The sequence below is a fragment of the Tinamus guttatus genome, unplaced genomic scaffold (assembly GCF_059628265.1).
Source record: "Tinamus guttatus ecotype Peru unplaced genomic scaffold, ASM5962826v1 Tinamus_guttatus_pri_ptg000131l, whole genome shotgun sequence".
Taxonomy (NCBI): Eukaryota; Metazoa; Chordata; class Aves; order Tinamiformes; family Tinamidae; genus Tinamus; species Tinamus guttatus.
Window position 1 is genome coordinate 949,986 of NW_028288665.1, and position 22,183 is coordinate 972,168.

The 22,183-nt window shown below is 43.2% G+C and overlaps 1 protein-coding gene across 1 annotated transcript in view; it reads right to left on the reverse strand.

Moving 5' to 3' along the window:
• ATXN1 (ataxin 1) overlaps positions 1-19,986 on the reverse strand; it is a 138,278-nt gene extending 118,292 nt beyond the window's left edge. The window contains exon 1 of the mRNA XM_010216966.2: positions 19,959-19,986. The gene's annotated coding sequence lies outside the window, so the exon portion shown is untranslated. The remainder of the gene's footprint in view (positions 1-19,958) is intronic.
• Positions 19,987-22,183: the final 2,197 nt, after the last annotated feature.

Genomic DNA, 22,183 nt, shown 5'->3' on the forward strand with positions numbered 1-22,183 from the left:
ACAGGCAAAACAAGTATTGGTAATTACTTTGTATGTCATAGCGATGTTGCTGAGCACGCTCTTTACACTTGAAAACTGCAATCAATGAGGTGCTCACGCTGCACAGTACACTGTGAGAATTCTTGATGTGAGCAAAAAGTCAAGATTTCCATTACTTCAGCCCTACTTTGACTAAGGCAAGCACAAGTGATCTCTATCCAAAGCAGAAGACATTCTTTCTAAACAGCTTTAATACTAGTACTTTAAAGGATTCTGATTGCATGTTGCAATGAACTCAAAAGGAATCTGTTCATGCATCATTGAAAGGAAGCAAGTAATGGCTCATAGTACTAAGAAACCTGATGACACATGCAAGGAGAATGACTGAATGATCTGTGCATGACCTGCAAATTTTAGTGGGATAGGAGGAATGCAAACCCATCAGTTCCATTTTGCTCCCATGCTGATTTTTTTTTTAATGTACCTCTATGCAAACTTACTCTCATTTTGAAACTCTTGTAACTAATGGAACAATAACCTGCTTTAGGAGTACGGATATGGAAATACTGGATATGGCCTCTTGAAGGACAATACTTTCAGCCATAACACTGAACGAGGGAAGATGTTCTGGCTGCATTTGTATGCTAGAGATACCTTCCTATCCCAAGGCATAAGAGTTTGCCTGTGAAGTTTCCTGCAGACTAATCTCAAATTCCCAAACTATTACCATAGACCTCCTGGAACAGAGAGCAGCCCCTCATGATGATGACCCACCAGCCCAAGGAAAGGTTTCATTTCTCCCAGCATTGCTTTTCTGGTGATAAACCAGCTCCTTCCTACTCCTAATCCACTTTCTATCAAATGAATCACTCTATTTTTCTGCTGTGCTTAAATACTCATAAAAAAGTACACATGCAAATCACATACATATCTTTCTCATAAAGAGAAGGGGGAGGGAAACATGAAAAGAACGGATAACTTTGCTCCTTCCTGCTTCTCTAAAATGTTGTATTCAAGTAACAGAGCATGCATTTCTTAGTAACTGCGGCTATAATTGTAACTACTGCTTCCATCATATTAGTGTTCCAGTAGTCCAAAGCATAATACTTTGACTAAATTGCCATATTTTCTGATAAAAGTCTAACTTTCTATGTAACAGAAAAACGAACAAACCACATCAGAATGCTATCCCTTTTCTCTGTCATTTCCACCTTCTTTGGCATGAAGAGCTTTAAAACACAGTAAATACTACTTCCCTTCCATGCCCACCACTTCGCTTTTTCTTACACCGAAACACACTGATTCAGTAAATGCTTTTTAAATGCATGATACTCTTACAGGTACCATGCGTTTTCCAACTCCAGGTCCTAATGCAGTATAACTCTATTTTTAAACGTTCACTAACCTGTATCCTATTTGTTCTAATAAGAATTAGCGCTTGTTTTTTCTCCCCTCTGCCATATATGGTAATTGCATGTGGTTGCCGTGTATTACACAAAGTAGCTATCAAAACAAATTCATATTCAGAGTAGCTATCTTGGACAAGAGCGCATTTTGCCTCTCGTGTATTTTCATTATAATGAAAAGGGCAGAGGCAGGAAGATCCCATTCTTCTGCACAGAAAAAACATGCTGGGCAGAGCAGTGGCAATGAAAAACCAGGTGCTTTATCAACTCTTATCACTTTAAAGCTGTGGAAAAAAAGAAAAAAAAAAGAAAAGAAAAACAACTCCTGCAGAGTCAAAACGTTAGACGAAGTATATCATTTAATGGAATCAGTTACCCCTCCTTGGTTTTGTTCTCCTTCACTCAAAAGCAATCCTTTAAGAGTGATATTTTGAAAGCACAATACGCTTTATTCTTCCTTGCTGGTTTTCTGTTCCAGCTAAAAGTATTTTGCCTCTTGCAATTCCTTATTTTGTTTGAAGAAAGGATGGTTCAATAAACACTTAATGAGAAAGTCAGCAAGAAGTACAACTCTCAGTTACAAGAGATCAGCAATGTCCATCGAATCCAAACACTACCTCCAGTCTTCCTTCTTGATCATTTACTACTTTGCATATTTTTCTTATTCTTTTGCAAATAACATATGGACAAGCCAACCATATCCCACTTCCATGCTCTTTACAGAACAGACTCCTGATATATTAGCATTCTAAATCTAAAATAGCTGTGTGTGCTTGTTACAACATCCTAATAAACTGTGAGAAAAGGAAAAGAACTTCAATGTACAGCTCTACAGTGTTTGGTAAGCTTAAGACAGAGAAAGGGAAGGAGGGGAAGAAAAAAGAATCACAGAACGGTTGAGGTTGGAAGGGATCTCCAGAGATCATCTAGTCCAGCCCCCCTGCTCCAGCAGGGACACCTAGAGCACAGGGTGGCATCCAGGCGGGTTTGGAAGATCTCCAGAGAAGGAGACTCCACAACCTCTCTGGGCAGCCTGTTCCAGTGCTCTGTCACCCCTCACAGTAAAGAAGTTCTTCCTCACATAGAGATAGAACTTCCTGTGTTTTAATTTATACCCATTACCACTTCTCCTCTCACTGGCCACCACCAAGAAGAGTTTAGCCCCATCCCGTTTACATTCTCTCCTCAGGTATTTGCATATTTGTACACTGACCCTGCGTGTGCAGGGGGGTTGGACTAGATGACCTCTAGAGGTCCCTTCCAACCTTAAGCATTCTATGTATTTATACATATTTATCAGGATCACCTCTCAGCTTTCTTTTTTCCAGGCTAGACAGGCCCAGCTCGCTTAGTTTTTCCTCATACGATAAACCCATCCCTTAATCATCTTTGTCGCTCTATGCTGGACCCTCTCTAGAAGTCCCACAAGCAGCATTGAATCTTCCACGTAGGGCAGCAGGGCAGAAGGGCAACCACAGAGCTTCGCAGTGAAGCTCTGGAGACCAGAAGCCTCCGTAAGTGTAGTCCAACCTGCCCAATGAAGTTACAGAAAGCAGAACACTTCTGCATCGCCCTGGCTGCTTCACACAGGATGGGGCTTTTTAGGCCAAGGAACATTGCACTCCCTGCAGCATCTACTGTGATGAAGGACACCACAGCTGGGTTTGTGGGTGCTGCACAGCCCCTTCCTCACTGCCACGCGCTGACATGCACGCACATCGCGTGATGGGGAAGTGACCATACAGACACGTATCTCCAGGCATACACAGACAAACAGACAACTCTCTTACCACGGCAAAAAAGTCAAACAGAATCACAACAGAGAAGCTATTGCTTCAGTGACTGAATGCTGGAAACGTCATAGATAAGGTATTAAAAAAGAAAAGCACACAATGGAATTAAACACGAGCAATCTTCTCCTTCCAAACACTCCGAGGGAAGGCTAAGTACCTAAATAACTTAACTGAGACAAGTGCTCTATGAAGTTACTTCTCCATACTTGCAAAATACTCTTGGAAGTTCCTCCAGCATTATAAGAACAGATGCATATGCTAACGAGCTAATCTAACAGGCCAGTTTCTGCTCTCATTGGTATCAACTGCCCTTAATTTGAACAGCATGAGACCTAGGCCTCTTCTGCTGCTACGTTCACTATTAGAGCTCTAAAAATGTCACACCTTTATTTTATTAGTGAAAGCCTATTTTATAAATTAACAATAAAAGCATTCTTGCATGTGAGCGCTTTTTTGCCCCTGTTGCGGTTCAGAATTTTTCAAGGTCAGATAAAAGAATCGATAGAAATGGAAAGAAAAAAATGCTTTGCAATATCTTTTTAAAGACTCTCTGCAGAAAAAAAGAAAAGACAATAAATAGCTGATTTGCTACACGGCTTTGCGGGCAGTTACGAATGCTACAAGCACAGTTCAATGAACCTTGTCATGAAAAGAGCAGCAGCTCATTCAATAGTGTATCTACTTTAGTTAACTCTCTTTGCAATTCAAGACCAAGACTACATATTGTTCTATTTCCTCTTATTCCTCTGTTCTAGATTCCCTTTGTGAGACTTTATCAATGAAAAATCGAGGGAGGGGTTTCCAACTGGGAGCCAACAAAAAAAACAGGAGGTTCGGTCTAGTTTTCTCACTTGCACTGCAAGAGCCATCTTAGTGCCAGTAATAAAAGAAAAGCTACACAAAGAAAAAAAGACATGACCTGAAACGATTTCATCCTCGTAAGTGCTGAACTATTCTTTATGCTCCAGTATGGTTAGTCTCACACATTGCCACAATAATTTGCTAGCTTAAACAGAGCTCTTTGCAAATAAAGTATTTTTATTGAGGGACAATGTCAGCTAGAATTGCAGAGAAATGGTAAGAAAAAGTTACAGCTCCTCTTTGTTATCCCTTACTATTTTTATGGATTCATAGCTGCAACATCCTGAGGAAAAAAAAAATCCAGACAGCGTCCACTATTAGACTTGAGGAAAATACACAAAAAACAACAAGGGAAGCCAGCTAGCACTCTGGGAGGCACCCAACAGACTACATAAAGTGCCGCCCATGCATGTCTACACAGCTGCCTTTGGGGTGTTATTACAGCAGCTCTGGTGTGAGCACAACCACAGCCACTTGGGCATCCAACATCCAAGCTGTAACATCAGAAGGTGGTTTTGAAAATGAGATCATTTGCACTAAGAGGGTTTTCAAGGTAAGCCAACCGATAGATTTGGTCTCATTTAAGACCAGAAAAGACTATTAGTCATATATTGGAACATTAAAGCAGCACAGATCTTGGGAGGCACCTAATATGATGATGGTTCCTGTAAGTGTGAGCTTACGAGAGTGAGCACTGTTCAACCCAGAAATCAGGTTCTTTGAAATTTGGAGCTATCTGCTGGTAGCTATTTTCATACAGCATCAAGAACTCCTGCCCACCACCAAATTACACAAAATGATAGATGCCTCAAAATCTTCAAAAGGCCATTACAGGTTAATCAACAGAATCACAGAATAGTTGAGGTCAGACAATCCCCTTCCCATGTGCACACTGCCCAAATAAGATGGCTGAACGGGGCACTGTGCCTGGAACGGCTTGCTGAGGAAATGAGGAAATGAAAGTGCTACTCTTTCCTACATTTTAGTGCACCTAGTTAATTTTAGTGCACCTAGTTACAAGGAATGAATGTTTTGGAAGACCCAAGTACCTCGGAAGCACTCAGAGGACTTGAGGAGTCAGAGTATCTGCTCTGAATATACTAAGAAAGCTTACCAGTCAAGAGAGGATAAAATACTTCATAGTGTTAGTATTGAGGCTGGTGAGGAAATGTACGTGTTCCAAATGTCACAAGAAACAGAAAGTTTTTTTAAATCTTGTTGTAAGCTGAGTACCTCTTCTACCTTTACACCAAGGCTTATTTCTCACTGATTACGTCCTCCCTGTTCACATATATGAGCTTCATCAGGGATGATGGCAAATACACTGGAACGGGCTTGTTCTCTGCTCTAACCATTTACTTTATTATCATCCATAATATACACAGCAATTCTCATTAAGTAGTTGAATGTGAAGCAGCCCAGTAGGGAGTTAAGAAAATATCTAATCCCAGACTGATCTCAGGGGCAAACTATTTGTGGAAAAAAAAAAAAACTATTGAAATTGCGTGAAACCATATGAAGGAAGTGAAGGAAGCCACGTGATCCTAGCAGACACATCCTACATCATGTCACACACGAAAGGAATGGAGGAAATGGTGCACGTACCTTCTCAGCTCCAAGTCTGGAGATTGGTACAAGTAGGTTGGATTAGCCAGGCCCATATCATTTCTGATGACTACTCTACCCTATCTGGGGGTCTCAGCTCATTGTCACTAATCCCTGGGAAAGACATCAGAAAGGACAATCCATCCTCAAATAAAAACAGACAATTACAAGCTAAAAAAAATACCTGGGGGACAGTATTGGGGGAGAACGATTTCCTATCCCTGCAGGTAAGGTTTAAGTCTTGGAAATAAGGTTAAATCCTGGATATTTGAGCATAAGTAATTAGAGACCAACAAGTTAAACACTCTAAAGTTTTCTTTTTCTTTTAATTTATTAAATATATTTTGCTCTAATCGCATTAATTTTTCAGAAATGTACAATAATCTTTGTGGTTTAAAATGTCTTTTTTTAATGGAGAGCATTTTTATTCATCTAATACATTATCCTTTCATGAAATTATCATACTTGACTACAAGTACGTAATGAGGCACTAATTAATACTCCTATTCTCTCCCCCCCTCCCCATTTAAAACTCCTTTGAGAAATGAGGTCAGGAACCTGGTTTAATGGAGAAGTTGTTTCTCAGAGGCTGCAGGGAAAGCTACCCAAAAGACATCTGCTTCCTGTCACTGTTTTCCAAAGGGACACCCACTTGGAAAACTCAAACCCCAGACAAGGCACGTCCCTGAGCAGCACAGCACTGGCACGGAGCTGCAAGGCAGGCGCGAGCCGGCCCAGCACGGAGCCTCCTCTGCTCCGCGGCTAGTGAATGAAGCGGAGATACTCGCCCGCCTTCCACGGCACCCTAACGAGGCTACTGCCTTCGCCACCCTACGAGGCTGCGGTGTGAGCAGGGAGGGCACCTCTCCTCTCCCCTCCCGAAAGGTCTGCTCACACGAAGGCTTCCTCGCAGGGCGGCCGCCCGGCTGCCTCGGCCCTAAGGAGCGCGGCGCCACAGCGAGAGGCGGCTCCCCCTTGCCCTGCGCGAGGCCCTGGCGGAGACTGGGGCTTCCTGCCCGCGCCTCCGGCTCCTGTACGCGAACGCGGAGGTACGAAGGCCCCCGAGCACAGGGATGGACGCTGGGTGCTTGCCGGGTCACACGGGGCTCGAAAGGCAAAAGCACAGAGCTCTTCTGAAGCTCTCTGACACACGCTCACCCACCGGTTCTGTCCCTGGGCTCGCTCCCTGTCGTACACCAACTGAGATTACCTAAAATCGGCGCCTAGATGGGAGGAAGGGAGGAGAGGAAGGCTTCCTTTTGGCACAGCTTTTCCGGAGTTCAAAGGACACATATGGCCTGCAAACATAGCACAGGGGATAATTTAAAATTGAAGGAGAGACGGGAGGAAAATGAGAACACAGCAGGGACAAGGAGTGTTGTTCTTTATCTGCTTGATTAGAATTTTAAATAAAGGAAGGAAAGAAAAAAAAAAAAAAAAAAAAAACAGTCCAAACCCTATTTTAATTCCACAGCGGAAAAGAGCCCGAGTGAAAGACACAACAGGAGAGGGCACATCTAAAGGAGATCTCTGGAGAGCCAAACCCGAGCGTGTCTTTTGGGGGAAAAGGCCAAGAGCCTCTGGACTCAGCCAGGCAGCAGAACCCAGAGGAGGACGCAGCAGTGCAGCAGAAATGGAACCAGACAAAGATAACAGGGAGCACATCACTGACACCCCAGAAAGAATGGGGGGAGTTTATTTCAGAATAAAAATATTCTGAAAGAGTTAAAAAACAAAAAAACTGTGAGAAGGAAAAGAACATCTACATAAGAGAGGGAAGAGGGGGGGGGGGAAGTGTTTGAATAATGCTGTGGGTTTTGTTTGTTTTTGTTTTTTGAGGTTTTTTTGAGTTTTAAGGCCTGTGTGCCCATGCAGAGGAAATCACCCCAAAGCCAGCAGCCTGCAAGATGGCGCCTGTGGCTACACTAGACTCCTGCTCGCGGCCCTACTCAGGGTTATGCTGTAAAACAAAAGCTCTTCTCCCCTGAAGGGCAGGACAAGAGCACACATAAAAACCACGCACAACCACCGTAACTGGTACGCAACTATTGCACAACAGCTGCCCCTCAAGAGAGAACGAATTTACAATCACACACAAGCTATATTTACCCGGGGACTGGTTACACAGCAGAAGAGCAGGAAACCATGCTGTGCGTTTAGGTTAGCTCCTCTGCGACAGCAGGGCTGCCCGGGCTACACACTCCTCGCAGGTGAGACCCTGGGGAGCTGGGGGACCCAAAAAACCTCAGGAATGGCTCCAATGGTTACACAGGAGCACAGCCCCTGATGACGAAGCTGAACTCACCAAGGAGCCACCAGTCACCAAAAGGAGGCTGCATAAAAGTGGGGCTGGAAGGGCCTGCTGGGCCTTGGAGTCAGAGAGTTTGAATGAATGCTGAAGAAAGCCTAACGGCTAAACCTTCCAAGCTGCCAGAAATGTTGATTCCTAGAGGAAATTAAACAAACAAAACCCCCAAATCAGTAACAGAAAACAGTAAAAAAGCCTACAGCAGAAGCGCAGCCACCCAAGTAGGCACGATTTGGGTGAGGAAACGCTTGCATTCCTGGAAATGAAGGGTCACTCCCAAGGAGCACTTGCAATGCTCTTCCAGGCTGCAAGTAGCTGTCAACCCCACCAAACGGGTGCGATTCAAGCCCGACGGTGACACATGGCCTCTGCCTCAATGGGAGGCCCAAGTAAGGTGACAGCTGAGCCTGTGCTGAGCACATTTTACCCCTGACAATAATTAATTTGGTGTCCCACGCCCTCACTGCTCCTTCCTACCTCACTTTCATGTTACTTGTCCCCCAGCACTGGGAAAACCCCTCATCTCTCTTGGGCGGCTGTAAGAACTATGGTGAGCTAGATCCGGGAACAGATCCTTGATTTTTTTTTTTTTTTATAGAGAATTTAAAAGGAGGGATTATTTTTAACTTGGACCGGTTCCCAGCGCTGGCTCGCAGCACGGCTCCACGACGCTTGTGTCAGCACGAGGAAGCGATCTCACGAGCACCCGCGGTGCCCGGAGGCCCACGGGCTCTATCTGCATCCCACCACCGTAACGAGGGCCCAAAGCAAAGGCCTCAGGCCAGCGGCACAGAGCTCCACTACGTTCAGGAAGGTGGACGAAAACAGCAGCACACAGAGATGATGGACCTGCTGCCACGTGGCAAAAACTGTGGCACCTTCCTTTAAAACAAGGAAAATCCACATTCAACTCTGTGGCAGCCACAACACAGACGGCTCCTGACCCAAAGACAGCAAAAATACTGCTCCTTTCTGCTCCCAAACAACAGGATACACAGCAAAATAGGAACCTCGTCAAACACTGCCATCACAAATTACACCCGGTCGCCTTTTTTTTTTTTTTGGACCAGGCACACTCTCCCTGTTCTGGAAAAGACACCAAATAGCCATTCCCTAAAACGGCTCTCCTTCCCTTGCATGCCGTGCGTGCTGACTCGCAGTGTGCCGTGATGGATAGGCTACCTCCCAGCACATGCTCCAGCAGAGAAAAAGATCCCTCCGTGCTGATGACTGCTGGTGTTTAAGCTGACCAAGGCAGGAGGCCACTTGTGTGGGCAATCAGTGAGGCTGTCAGCAGCAGAAAGGATGCACTGGGCTTGTTATTGATCCCTATTATTCCCCAGTACAATCATACCATCTCAAAATGCAGTCTGAGAGGGTACAGTTATTCTGAAAATTGAGTTGCTTGAGGAAGATGAGTCAAAAGCAGCTCCACATATTTAGATCTCTCCTTGAGGTTGCTGACAATTTTTCCTGGCTCTACAGTCACATTTTCTGATTCTTAATGTGTTCTCTCTCTCTCCTATCACTGAAAGAGCCACACAGAGAAATCTGACTATCCCAGGAAATTATGTAACTGACTACACAGAGTGCTGTCAAATATGCATGCAGTAAACTAACTGAAATAATATGATTTTTTCCCCTCTAATATCCTTCATCTATAGTCACTGTAGGTGTTATATGTAACAACAGTAAATGGAACAATTTCAGACAGCACTTTTCACGTTCAGACAGCTATTCTACATCCCTCTGTGCAGCAGGCAATTTCTATAGCTCATTTTGTATATGGCAATGAAATGAGGCACCTAGAAATAAGCCCGGAGACATAATTATTCCCTAGAACCAAGCCCAAAACCTAGATTAATGATTGGCCATGTCTATTAGTCAGAGTAATTCTTGCTCACAAGTAAAGTTCAGTAAAATCTGCACCTGAGAGGCAACCAAAAAACATTAGCAATGGATGTGGCTAACCACTCCTCAAACAAAATTTTATTCCAGGATTGCAAATGCATAGAAGATTTATTAGACATTACAATTTGCAAATTGTTGAAAATGCTACACAAGAGCTTAGTACTTCCTGCTATTACCAGAGGGCTCTTGTGGATAAACAGAGGACTTGGTTGACGGCTGCCCTTCCATTGTTCATCAGTGTACAAGAAAAAAAACACCCCATCTGAAAAAAAAAGAAGCAAACAAGAAACAAACAAACAAAAACCAAATCCAAGCCATACCCAAATCGAACAATAAAATATAGAAAAATATATCATGGCCACACATTATATTTTATGTTCTTTTCACCATCAATTACAACTCCTGTAATATTAGTAGTGTATACAATGACAAATAAACCCACATTATGGAACAAAAAGTACACAAAGACGCTCAGTACATACCATAGGACACAACATGTCACACACACTCAAAATATAACATAACCCAAAAGACTGAGTACCATTCATCTCCAGTCATCACACTATTGCATCCCAAACTGCTGAAAGTACATATTTCAAGCATGCCTAAAACAATAGCACAAAAGAAAACATACAATACTAATTCAAGTGTTCTGAAAAATTGTTTATAATAGCTGAAAAGAAGGAAACAGCCCTAAAATGCATCATTAAGATTGTTAGGTCAGTATTGTTAAGTGTTCATATGTAACATACATTCTAGTATATTCATAAACCACATTCTTATGAGGTAGGGAAAAATGAGAGAAAAGATTAATGAAATAAACGTAGACAATAAGGAAAAATAAATAAAGCAATTGAGTTTAGAAATCTGACGTGATTTCATGTATGCGCATGCATGTGCATGTTTGAAATTTAATAAAATTCCTACTTCAGATCACTTGGATAACATCTCTTTTTTCCTGTTCTCATTTCACAAATTTATTCCTTTTTCATGCATGGTTTCAGAAGAATTGCTGTCTTTTTACCAGTTAAATTCTGCCCTCCAATACAATTTCAGTGTTTTCCACAAGACATTGCAGCTTAAGGTAAACTGCAAATAGGACAGAAAACCTGAGGTAGGCTGTCGCCTTTATTCTCCATTTTCTGTGAAGTGCTACTAGGCACTATTCATAATGCATACCATATGCATATTTCTGAGTTAACAGCACAGATTAACAGGACACTAATATTTTACAAACTTATTTGATATGTGTTTCCCAACCTTTATTATGGAATTCTGATTTCTATCGCTTCTGCCACAGGGAACAGGCAAATTCCCAGAGCTGCAGCTTGAAAGGGGAGGTGGCGGCTGTGCCACATCCTGGCATCCCATCCCAAAAACGAGAACACAGCACTGACATAAGGATTATTTTGGAGGGGAGAAGCTGGAGTTTTTTGGGGGGGCCTGTCTTGCCAAGCTGGTCAGGGGTAACTGATGCCTTCTCCTTTGCCATCAACACGTGAACTGCTCTGTTAGCGCTGTGCGCACAGAACCCCCAGCCACACTGTTCCCAACCACTTACAGTCATACTCAGGTTGTCCACCCAGCAGCTATAGGCAGGTAGTAACTGTTTTTGTTGTCTGTTGTGGGTGAAATTTGGCCTATAGATGGGAGTTTTCCAAACCATGTCGGGGAGCTTCAAAGGATCGACTTAACCACACAGAGCTCCAGAAGCATGATGCTTTCTCATGTCTGTGGGGCCCAAAAAGGGCTAAAAAACACCTACTACAGCCTTTACTATTTATTATCCTCACTCCTCCCTTACTTAGCGACTTCCTCCCTCAATTCTGGCATCTCTCCTCCATTTCCTGCATGGCTTTGGGTCCCTTTCCTTCCAAGATGATCATCTGCTATCAGCTCTCTCCCCTCCTACTGCCCAAATCCCAGGCTTTCTCCCATACTTCCACAACGCTGCTTTTGGCTGGGCTCCACACTCCCTTCAAATTCATTGCTCTCCTGCTCTTCTGAACTTGTGCAGCAAGTTTTTACACTGCCAGGATGAAGGGCTCGAGGCTGGGAAGAGCAGCTCACGAGTAACATCCACCAGGAGAACAGGGCTCTGTCACTGGAAACACAAGGTGGAAACTTATGCCTTGTGTCTTATGTAGCTTGAAGCCTAAATGTTTCTGTCTGGAATGTCTGTTTGTATCTCAAGTCACAAAGAAGCCATTAATACCAATAATGTGTCATTACGGGGGCGTCAGCAGAGACTCTGCAGCTAAGGTTAATTTGAGATGCATAATTTAAAGCAGAACTAAAATCCCTCCATTTCACACTTTAGTGACTGAATTCAAATCATTCTTCAAATTTGACACAGTAGCTCTTAAGGGGACACTTGCATTTTTCTTTTCCTCTTTTCTTTGCCAATTTTTAAGTAAAATACAAGCTATCTTTTGCAGAAGAAAAATGTACAGATCCTCCCTTTATGATCATTTTAAGCTGTTTTTCCATCACATTTCAGCAGCTTAATTCTTCATAGGCTTCACACTTCACCCATTCATTCTGACAAGCCAGAATATGCCTGAATAGGCCATTTCTGCAATTTGGGAAAAAAATGCAATTAATAATTTTGCTCATAGCAATCCCAACGATTTTGCCAAGACAACGTGGTTTATCTCAAACCTACTACATCACTCATGTAATACTAGTAGCTGCACAATTCTCAGTCCCTACTGTTTCTGCAGTCAGCTTCTCACTAAGATACTAAGTGACATAATCTTAATTTTTCACTTGGAAAACTGAGGCACAGAGAGTGGGATGCTGTGGTCTAACAATTCCTTTAAGCTAATCCAAGTGCTGGAGCAAGAGAGGGGTAGTATCATCCTGTTCACCTCTTGTTTCTAGTAGTTTTTGCTGCCTTCTTTGTGGCACAATCCTCACAACTAAGCAAGTAAGGGGAATTATCCATCTGAAAACAAGCCTGACAAAACAAAACAAAAAAGCAGAGCAGCCCATCCTCGGGGTACTTTAGAAGATCATGAAACTACAGGTCAAATGGCTTCCCCGAGATCATACTGAGAACTCTGCAATGTACCTAGAAACGCAACTAAAACATCCCAAATCCACTTATCACTTCAGGTCTGTCAGGCAACTTCCCTGACTCCCTAACCACATCTGATAAAAGACAGAAAAATTATTTTGAAAAATTTCATCACAACGTAATGAAGCACCCTGATGGTGAGATTTCCACGCTGCTGAAGCAAAGAGATGCAACCGCCTTTCATCAAATGCCTCCTGCACTTTACTGTGGATTTTGAACAGGACTTAAAGTTCATAATAAAGCTCATATAATACCAAGATATATAAAAAACACATAACTTTTTTGTCCTCTGGCAATCAACTTGTTTTTGTCCCGGATTTTCAAGAAACTGCAGAGTTTAAACACAGAGATATTCTTTGAAGGCCTGTTTTCCATGCTAAAATGGCAACGGAATTGCACAAGGGGGTGGGGAGGTTAAAAAAAAAAAAAAAAAAAAAGAGAGAGAGAAAAAGAAAAAAAATCCAGGAGATCTTTGACTCATCCATTTTTACTTGTCAGGTTTTTGGAGCAGAGAATGGAATTCCACCAAGCTAAAATTGACAGCATTATTTTCTAACCTCACATGATATCCATCCTTCACAAAGCTGTAAGCGCTGAGAAAATTTTCTTCGCAGAATTCTAAGAACGGCTCTTAAATTTTGTTACTTTTTGAAAAAAAAAAAAAAAAAAGAGCTAAAAGAAGAACTGAGATTAAAACTCCTACATAGAAGTGCTTCTGCATACTGACAATATTAGGATTCATGGCTTTGTGCTACCTGTAACTCAGACTTTTGCCACAGGTGTCAAGAGATCCAGGACCTAATTGGAACTGCTGGTTTTTCTGTTGTTGTTGTTTATGTTTTTTTTTTAAACTAAATAATAAAAGATTTATTGTCCAAGTGAGACAAAATAAGGCACTGGCACACAGTACGGACCTAATATCTTTTTAGCTGACAGATTTTATTGTCCAATTAACTTCCACCACGCAAAGCAGATTTTTCTCCTGTTAAATCCTTACGGTTTTCGGAACGACGCTGCCGCCCAAGTACAACAGCAGAAATGTCTTCAATAAAGTTCCGAGAATAACACATCTACACTAGCATGCCAACACGCTATTTTTTAATTGTGCCTCATTAGAGATGCAATAGAAGAAGAATTACATTCACTTCCACCACTGTTCCGTCAATGCAGTGAGATAATCATGCTGCTATATCATAAAAAGGAATACTTATGCTCAGTGATTTAAGTAATCTAATTGAAAGGCAAAAAGCTGTGATTCATTCCTTGTTCTATCTGTAACTGCAATATGTTTTTTGCCTATCACAGGGCCCGAGCAGGCACATGGAGTGATTGCTCTCAAATTCTAGTAAAGCAGGGACCTGGAAAAATGAAAAAGCACAAGTCAGATGAAATACTGAACAACAACAACAACGTGGATTGCAGACAAGAAGTACTTCACAGAAGAAGATGCAAATGCAGGCCTCTATGGTAATTCAAACCAAATGGGGCTGAAACTGAGCTTGTATGGTGAGTCAGCACAGCTACAGGACAGTAAAAATTATATACAAAAAAGTACAATCCTTTTGCTATAACATACTGTATTCTTTTTTTCCAGATTTATCAGAAAGAAAGGTAATAGCCATCTTTGTGTTTTTCCTCCTTTTTTTTTTTTTTTTTGGACTCAACCTCTACCTTCCAGAAACAAACTTCATGCAGCCTGACTAGCTGTGAACACTGATGTCTAGGACTTGAATTTCCCTTTCACAAAAATTTCATCCCCAGACCATGACAACGTTAATAAACAATTGTTGGCACGAGTGCCACTAGCCATCTTCCAAGTTTCCAGCGGAAAGCAATTGTAACAAGAAAACGCCTGAACTAAAAGCATGAGGAATCACTACAGGCTCCCAAAACTGCACTATCCCAGAGGTTGCAGCTACCTAGGGCTGGGGGAAGCCCAGCACTTTAGCAACACACATAGGATCAGCCAAAGAAAGATGAGGCTCCTTAGCTGTGAGCAGTACTTTAAAATCACATCCAGTTTTAAATTTACATAGCAACACTCATCTCCATTTTCATCTCATTCTTGCCTCATACTTTCACAAGAATATTACTCTGGAAGCCACAACAATTGCTTGTTCAACAGAGACTGCCACTCTCTGCAGCACTTTCTGAGACAGATTTGTATGGACACACGTGGGTAGGAATGAATAATCCAAAAATATCTACAATAGCTAATGAGCAGAGTCTAGAGAAAATACCACGTACTGCAAACGCAGCCCGGATTGCAGTGAATGCCTACAGAAGCAACAGGGCAGGAAGAGCAAAATGTTATTGTACGTTACTGGCACGCAGCCCGCAATTACAAGAAATACTGCGATATTCCACAGTGACAGCACAAAACATCATTTCAAACCAAGTGGCTGCAGCTCCTGTCCCATGGTGTGGGCACATAACACGGAGTCGAAAGAGGAGGAGGAGGCTGGAGGCTGAAGGACAGCCCTGCACGGAGGCCTTGGGGTCCACAAGGGCTGCAAACCCCCCGGACGGCTCTTTGGTTTTGGGGGAACCAAACCCAAACTCCGCATCTTCCCGCTGCTGTTCTGGGTCTGACCGCGGCGCTACCCGGCATCTCTAGCGCGATCTCAGGGACTTCTAACACAACAGAACTCAGAGGCTCCAAAGTATGGCAGGACGCTGCGGTTACGATTGCTACGTTAAGCTATAAAGGAGAAAAACAAAAAAGTTACAATCGACTTTCTGGTTTGCTCCCTGCCACGCACAGTTCACACATCAGCAGCCCTATCTCATCACTTGTAGGAGTAACATCGACTGCACTCGCTTGGCCTTCAGTCCTTTCCTACACGGAGCAGAAAGAAACCCTGGCTAAGGAGCCACACACTCTCTCTGAACTTTGAGTGCCCGCAGAGCCAGCAATCAGAGCAAGAGCGATGCAGAGCCCCGAGCGGCGAGGCTAGCCGGGAAGGAGATGCTGCTTACTGTTTACTCAGTTTCTTTACTCAGAAACTTACAATGTTTACTCAGAAAGATGCTATTTCTGCCATCTTTCCTATATGTGCTGTTAACAATAAAGATTCTCTGTACCTATGGGAGCCAGTGCTAATGCAGGTATTTGGCATCTCCTCATAGTCACACAACTCTGAAGTTGCCCAAAATACTCAACATGACTTGATATTCATATCAGCATGAGAATTACTTTTGTTATTGCAAACCAGAAGGGCAATGCTTTTAGAAGGGAACAAGTTAGCTGTCACAGCCAAATACTTCCCAGCTCACCACTGCCTCCTGTCCTTCACATACTAACTTTTCTCTGCCAGATAACACAAGGCCTGTAGTAGGAGTACAAGCAGAAGACAGAAATATTACATTTATGTCTCCTCATAAGCCAGCCATTCATTGGTTCCTGGATCTGAAAACTCACAGGGCGAGTTGCAAATCCACAAAAAGTCTCTAAGTGCTGGATTTGACTCCCTGATGTAAGTAACAGATGCATAAAAATCACACGTAACCACACATCTCTCTAGGAATTGTGCAGCTAGAGACTGAAAGGTCCAAAAAAATGCATATCCAAGGGCAAAGGATGAGTAAGAAGAGACTCCTGTTCTTAGAACAGGAAGGGAAAGCTAAAGCTTTATGGGTTTCTTGTTCGCAGGTCTGTAATTCCTTATGCCCCTTTTTCAGCTGTGGTACCAGGGGGGAGGGCTTCCTATGGGGCGGGGGGTCCAGCCACTGGCGCCCTCCGCACCCAAGTGATGACCCGTTACAGGGGAAACTCTGAAGATGACACCCCGAAGCCCACAGCGCGGCTCCGATGATCCGCCCCACGGTGAGAGCCGGGTGGCTGCCTGAACCGCCGATCTGGATCCTGCCTTCGCAAAGCTGCTCGTGGGCCTGGGTCCAAGGTTCGGCTTCAAGCTCTTATCTCGCTCTACGCTGAAGTGACTTATACCCAACGTCCTTTATAATAAATAACCTCACAGCGAGGAAGCCCAGTATTGGCATGGTTCGTATTTACATCACTGTTTTGAAAGCCAGCGTACATGGTTTAAAGAGAGCACTGGAAATTTTACAGCTTTCGAATATTTTGCCTTATGTGGCTTACAGGCAGCCCAGTCAACAGCTGCACAAGCTTCAAGTCATCAATTTTCATGACACATTAAGGGGTGAAAATCCAAGGCAATGCTCACCGGCACCAAGAGCACATCCGCGGCGGCAGCAGGAGAGGCGGGAGCTCAGCACGGTCCTGGTCCAGGGAGGTGCCTCGGCTGCCCGCGACCGTGGTCTCCGTCCTCTCTCCCCACCATCTCCTCTGCACAAAGGCTTCACACACGTCTCCAAACAAATGAACAATCCCCTTATGTGCCCAGCAGCCCGGGCATGCACTTTCTGACGCACAATAGAAGGGCCCCTTTGAAAAGATCCATGTGCAGGGAAAAAAATCTAAGCGAGTCTCCAGCAAGCACACATATTATCAAAGCCTCATTTCCACTTAACACAAGTTGCTTTGGGAACTAATGCAGCTGACTTGAGGGGAAAACACAAACAAACAAACAACCTCTTTTTCCATTAGTTAGGGGGAAAAAATAAAACAAAATAAAAAAAATAAAACAAAACGGTGCCATCTTTCTTGAAGGGCTCCACTAAACAAATGGCTTAGGAGAGACGACGAGCGTGGACAGGGGACAATTTGTGACTGACTGCTGCCATCTGAACATGGCACGCCGACAGGAGGGCAGAGAAAGGCAGAGCAAAACCGGCCAGTGTTCAGCATGGGCCAAATCAGCCCCCCACAACCCCTCCCTGCACAAAATAAAAGGCAGGAGAGAGCGGGTCCTTTCCCTGCGCAGCACCCCATGACCGCCTGGCACACGGCGCAGCGCCACCCCCAGCCCCACAAAAAGCACTTTATTGCTCCGAGCGCTGCAAAAAGCACCGAGGAACGGCAGGAGCGGCAGTACATTTCAATACATCTCAAAAGGCGTCTCTCGCCACCAAAGACCTTCCCTTTTCTCTAGAATCTGCCATGAGCTGCTCTGCTCTCAAGCGCAAGGAAAACTAAAGCAAGGCTCAACACTTCTGTGGCTACACGAGAAAGCTGATCAAATGATTAGAGAGGCCACGCTGATGCTGTGAAGATACCTTCCCTGAGCTTCAGTGCGAGCTTCCTCAGAGAGGAACAAGGAGGCTGCTGTGAAAAGAAAATCACACACATTATCCTGGTCTGACGTCAAGGAAAAAAAAAGGAAAAAATTTAAAAAAAAAAGACAGACAGGAATAAAAGTATTTTGCCTTCTACTGAGCTAAGAAGCACTGCTTGCCACGAGGAAACAGGAGAAGCGAGAAAGCCAGGTGGGCCTAAGAGATATCATATGGAATTACTGTATTATCCCTCTTTTATCAGTCTGGGTGTGCCTGTGATTGCTATCCTATGCCTTAAAAACAGTTAGCTCAAGAAAGCACTGCATTTTACCACCTGAGCTGCAGGGATGGCAGAGGAGAGGGGAGAAAAGGAGAGGGGAAGGGTGTAACCACAGCTCTGAGATGGCACAAAGCAGTGGTTTCAAACATATTTGCACTGGCACCTCATTTCACAACTACGAAAATTACCTCAGCCTCCTACTGACAGAGCCTCATAGTCCTGTTTGGGTTCACAACGCCTTATACCAGAGCTGCACGTAAAAAAGAAAAAAAAAAAAATTAAGCCTTTTTCTGCTGATTTGCACAAGTTTCTTACTTTTTGGATAAATCACTACAAATGTCTGCAGGACTAGCACAATTTTCAAAGCAATGGCTTTAGTCCACTGACCAGAAAGGAAATATTTAGCTCCCTGCAGTGAGCCTGGCGATTTCAAAAGAAACTTAATAGTTTTGCTCCTACAAAGCAAATGGAGACCGATGGCAGCAGGGGCCTGCAATGCTGGCCTCAAAGTCAGCAGCGCGAGGGGGCTGTGACACAGCCGTGACACTCCGTGCCCAGCTCCATCCCTCACGCGGGCGCTCCTCGCTCTTCCCACCGGCTTTCGGTTCGGTGGGTTCCTGAATTTCATCTCGTTCAATACAACTGTGGGGCTGAAGGGAACAAAACAGTTTGGCATTTATGCTTTAAGAAAGGGACTTTTCGAATTCTCATTTATTTTGCATTTTCACTGGTTACAGATGTAAAATGCTAACTTTTTTTCTGTCTACTAGAGAAAAAAAGACTTGAAACTATTCTTGCCTAATGAGAGAGAAATTAAAACAAACAAAACAAAACAGACTAAGGGAAAAGGTGAGTTTTTCACTTTAATTCATAATTAACTGCCTCAATTAAAAATATTAAAGAAAAACAATACCATTTCACCTTAGTCATGTAGCTTTTAGTTCTGCTGCTATTCAAATACCCAAGTGCAATTTCCACATGTAATTGTGAAGGTGACATTATTTTCTTTATATTTTTAAATCTGCTCTTTCAAAGCCTCACTGATGATGCAATTAATGCGGCCATAACATTAAACCTTCTTTACAGGTCCTGTAAAGAAGTTTGGCATTCCCAAGAAATGTTTAAATATAAAAACAAAAACTAACTGCTTAAAAATGCTGTAAAGTCAAATCAGATTACTTGTGACATTATAATCAACAGTAACATTACTTTTATATGATTTTTTTCTGGCTGTGTACTATGTCTTACACATTTTTTTTTTCTACAGACTTCCTGTACTATAGAGATCCCCCAACTTAGAAATATGTAGGCACATGCCTAACTTTCAGGAGGAACAGCCTCATTGACTTAAACATGGTTTAACGCGTGGAAGTGTTAGAATGATTGCTTGTTTGCAGGGGTGGACCACATGGGGCTCTTTTTCAAAAGGATAAGTGCATTACATATTTTTACTACCGTTTCTCCTTTTGCCATTAAAATTCTCTCCCTCATCTATTTTCACTGCCTTAGGTAGAAATATCACAACACTCCAAGGTAAATAATGATTAATTTAATTACAAACTAACCATAACTTATGACAAGACCTCCAATCACTTACCTTAAATCATGAGTGTTTCAAGATGCAAGTCGCCTTTTTTCCCCCCCACTTTCTCTTGCTCTCACATCAGATGTTGCAGAGTGATGGTTTTCTTTCTGATGTTTTATATTAAAACTCCTCCTTGGGCTCCAGGATCTTAAACAAAAACAAAACAAGAGACACTCAGAATGAAAATGTCATTTCAAGCAATTGGTGGGTGGCTCAGGGGAAATCCCTGACCTTTCTCCAATGTATATTTCATTACCCAAAGCAAGTGCGATAACTCCCCACAGCAGAAGCAGCCTGAACAGTCTTCTGTGGGCTGCACTTAAAAAATAAAAAAGAGTATATATATATTTTTGACCATTCAAAAAAGGTTATTTTAAAATATGTATGTCAGTACACTACAAAATAATCGTTGCAAGTACGATCCAGTGTATGCCAGATTCCATGAAATTACAGCAGAGAGGAACGAAGAAACCTCAGAGATGCAAATCAGAAAAAAAAAATCATTAAGCATCAAAGTGTCACACGGGAGAGCAATGATCCGTTTTATTATTATCACAATTATTCCTATTACTGCTATTACTACTAACAGCATGCATGGGGCCAACTCCCTAAATTTTCACTGAGTTACTGCAGTATTTTCTTTTAAAATACCCATGTGGGGGAAATAGTAGCTGTGCTTGCAAATCTCTACAGCCTGCCGAGCACAAACCCCAGGCGGGCTGAAGGGAGAGGAAGGAAGGGAGGAGGAGACGCGCTGCAGATGAGTAAGAGAAACCGACACGTCGCTAATACCATCGATTTTGACATTCTCCTCCATCGCCAAAAAAGGCCCGAGCACTTCTTAATTTTTAATGAGCACCTCGGTGTTGCAGCAGGCCGCTTTCTCGCCTCCCCTGGCCCTGCCCTTTCAATCCTGCTCCCTCTCCCATACCTGTAGTAAGCCTGGCCCGGATCCAGCGGGATCCATAAGCCTCCCAAGCAGGCTCCGCAGGCTAGAAAATCCCTTTGCTATGAGAAGCAAATGCTCCCGGCCAGTGCAGAGTTCAGTCTCCTCTGAGAACACGTTACTGCATCTGCACGGCCCCTTTGGGCTGCAGACATTTCAGTTATGCTTTATAAATGGGTTTATAGGATCCATAATGGTATTCCTTCCCATCCTGTGAAAAACCCCCAAGACAAACCATCCCCTCGGCTACACCTGTGACTCTTCAGGGTCTCACAATTTGACAAAGATGATAATTTCACTTTATGTGGCATTAAAGCCAAAGTGGTTTTTATTTTATTTTTTTCTCATCTATGACAGACAACTCTGAATATTTTTTTCCGTTGCTTTTAATTACGGAGTGGAGCCTATCCATAGCTTTCTGTGGCTGCACATACTTCATAAAATACAACTTCTCCTAAAGTGGTCAGAATCTCAGAAATTAAAATTAGCGATATTTTTGCATTGTGGTTTACTCCCTCCAACATAGACACATACAGGGAGAAAAAACACCCCAAACTCTGACCCAAGGCCAACACAGAGAGAGGGGGAAAAACGCTTCCTAACCTCCAGAGATTTCTCCTCACACGTACCCAGAGACCGCATGTATTTCAGCAATCCCCAAAGCTGCTTACGGTACAAACAAATCCCAAAATACCTCATTCGAATTACCCTGCTCCCGCACTCCACCAGTGCCTGCTGTCATCTACACAGCAATCCTGCTGCCTTCCAGACAACTACTCTCACTCCACGAGTAAAGGTTGCAACCATCAGGCCCACGGACTTGTAGGAACAGGAAAAAACCCTCTAAAGCTGTGACACAAATCCAGAGAAGGCTGGAAGTTCAAAGCGAAACGAGGACAATCTGTCCATGACTCATGCCACCTAGAAAACGATTCTTAATTTAAAAAGAACTGTTAAAAGGATTATTTTACGGAGTGTCAGCCCTCTGAATCAACCAGGTTGTCTCTCTCCTCTTTGGCAATTCGAATATAAGGTGGCCGGGAATTCTATTTTAAGATTGGAAATCAGCATAAAGTCCTTCTGCTATCACTTACATACTTACATATTTAATGCTGTGACAAAGGGACAAATGATGATGTTTGAGGGACGGATCTGCCACTATCCTACAGACTTCTTGCATGACCTATGGACAAGTGATACTTGACACTTCCTGAAGAGCTGAAATAGCTTCAAACGACACTTGAGCTTCTACAGTGCATCTGGATGATGAGAACTGGCTCCTAACGCACAT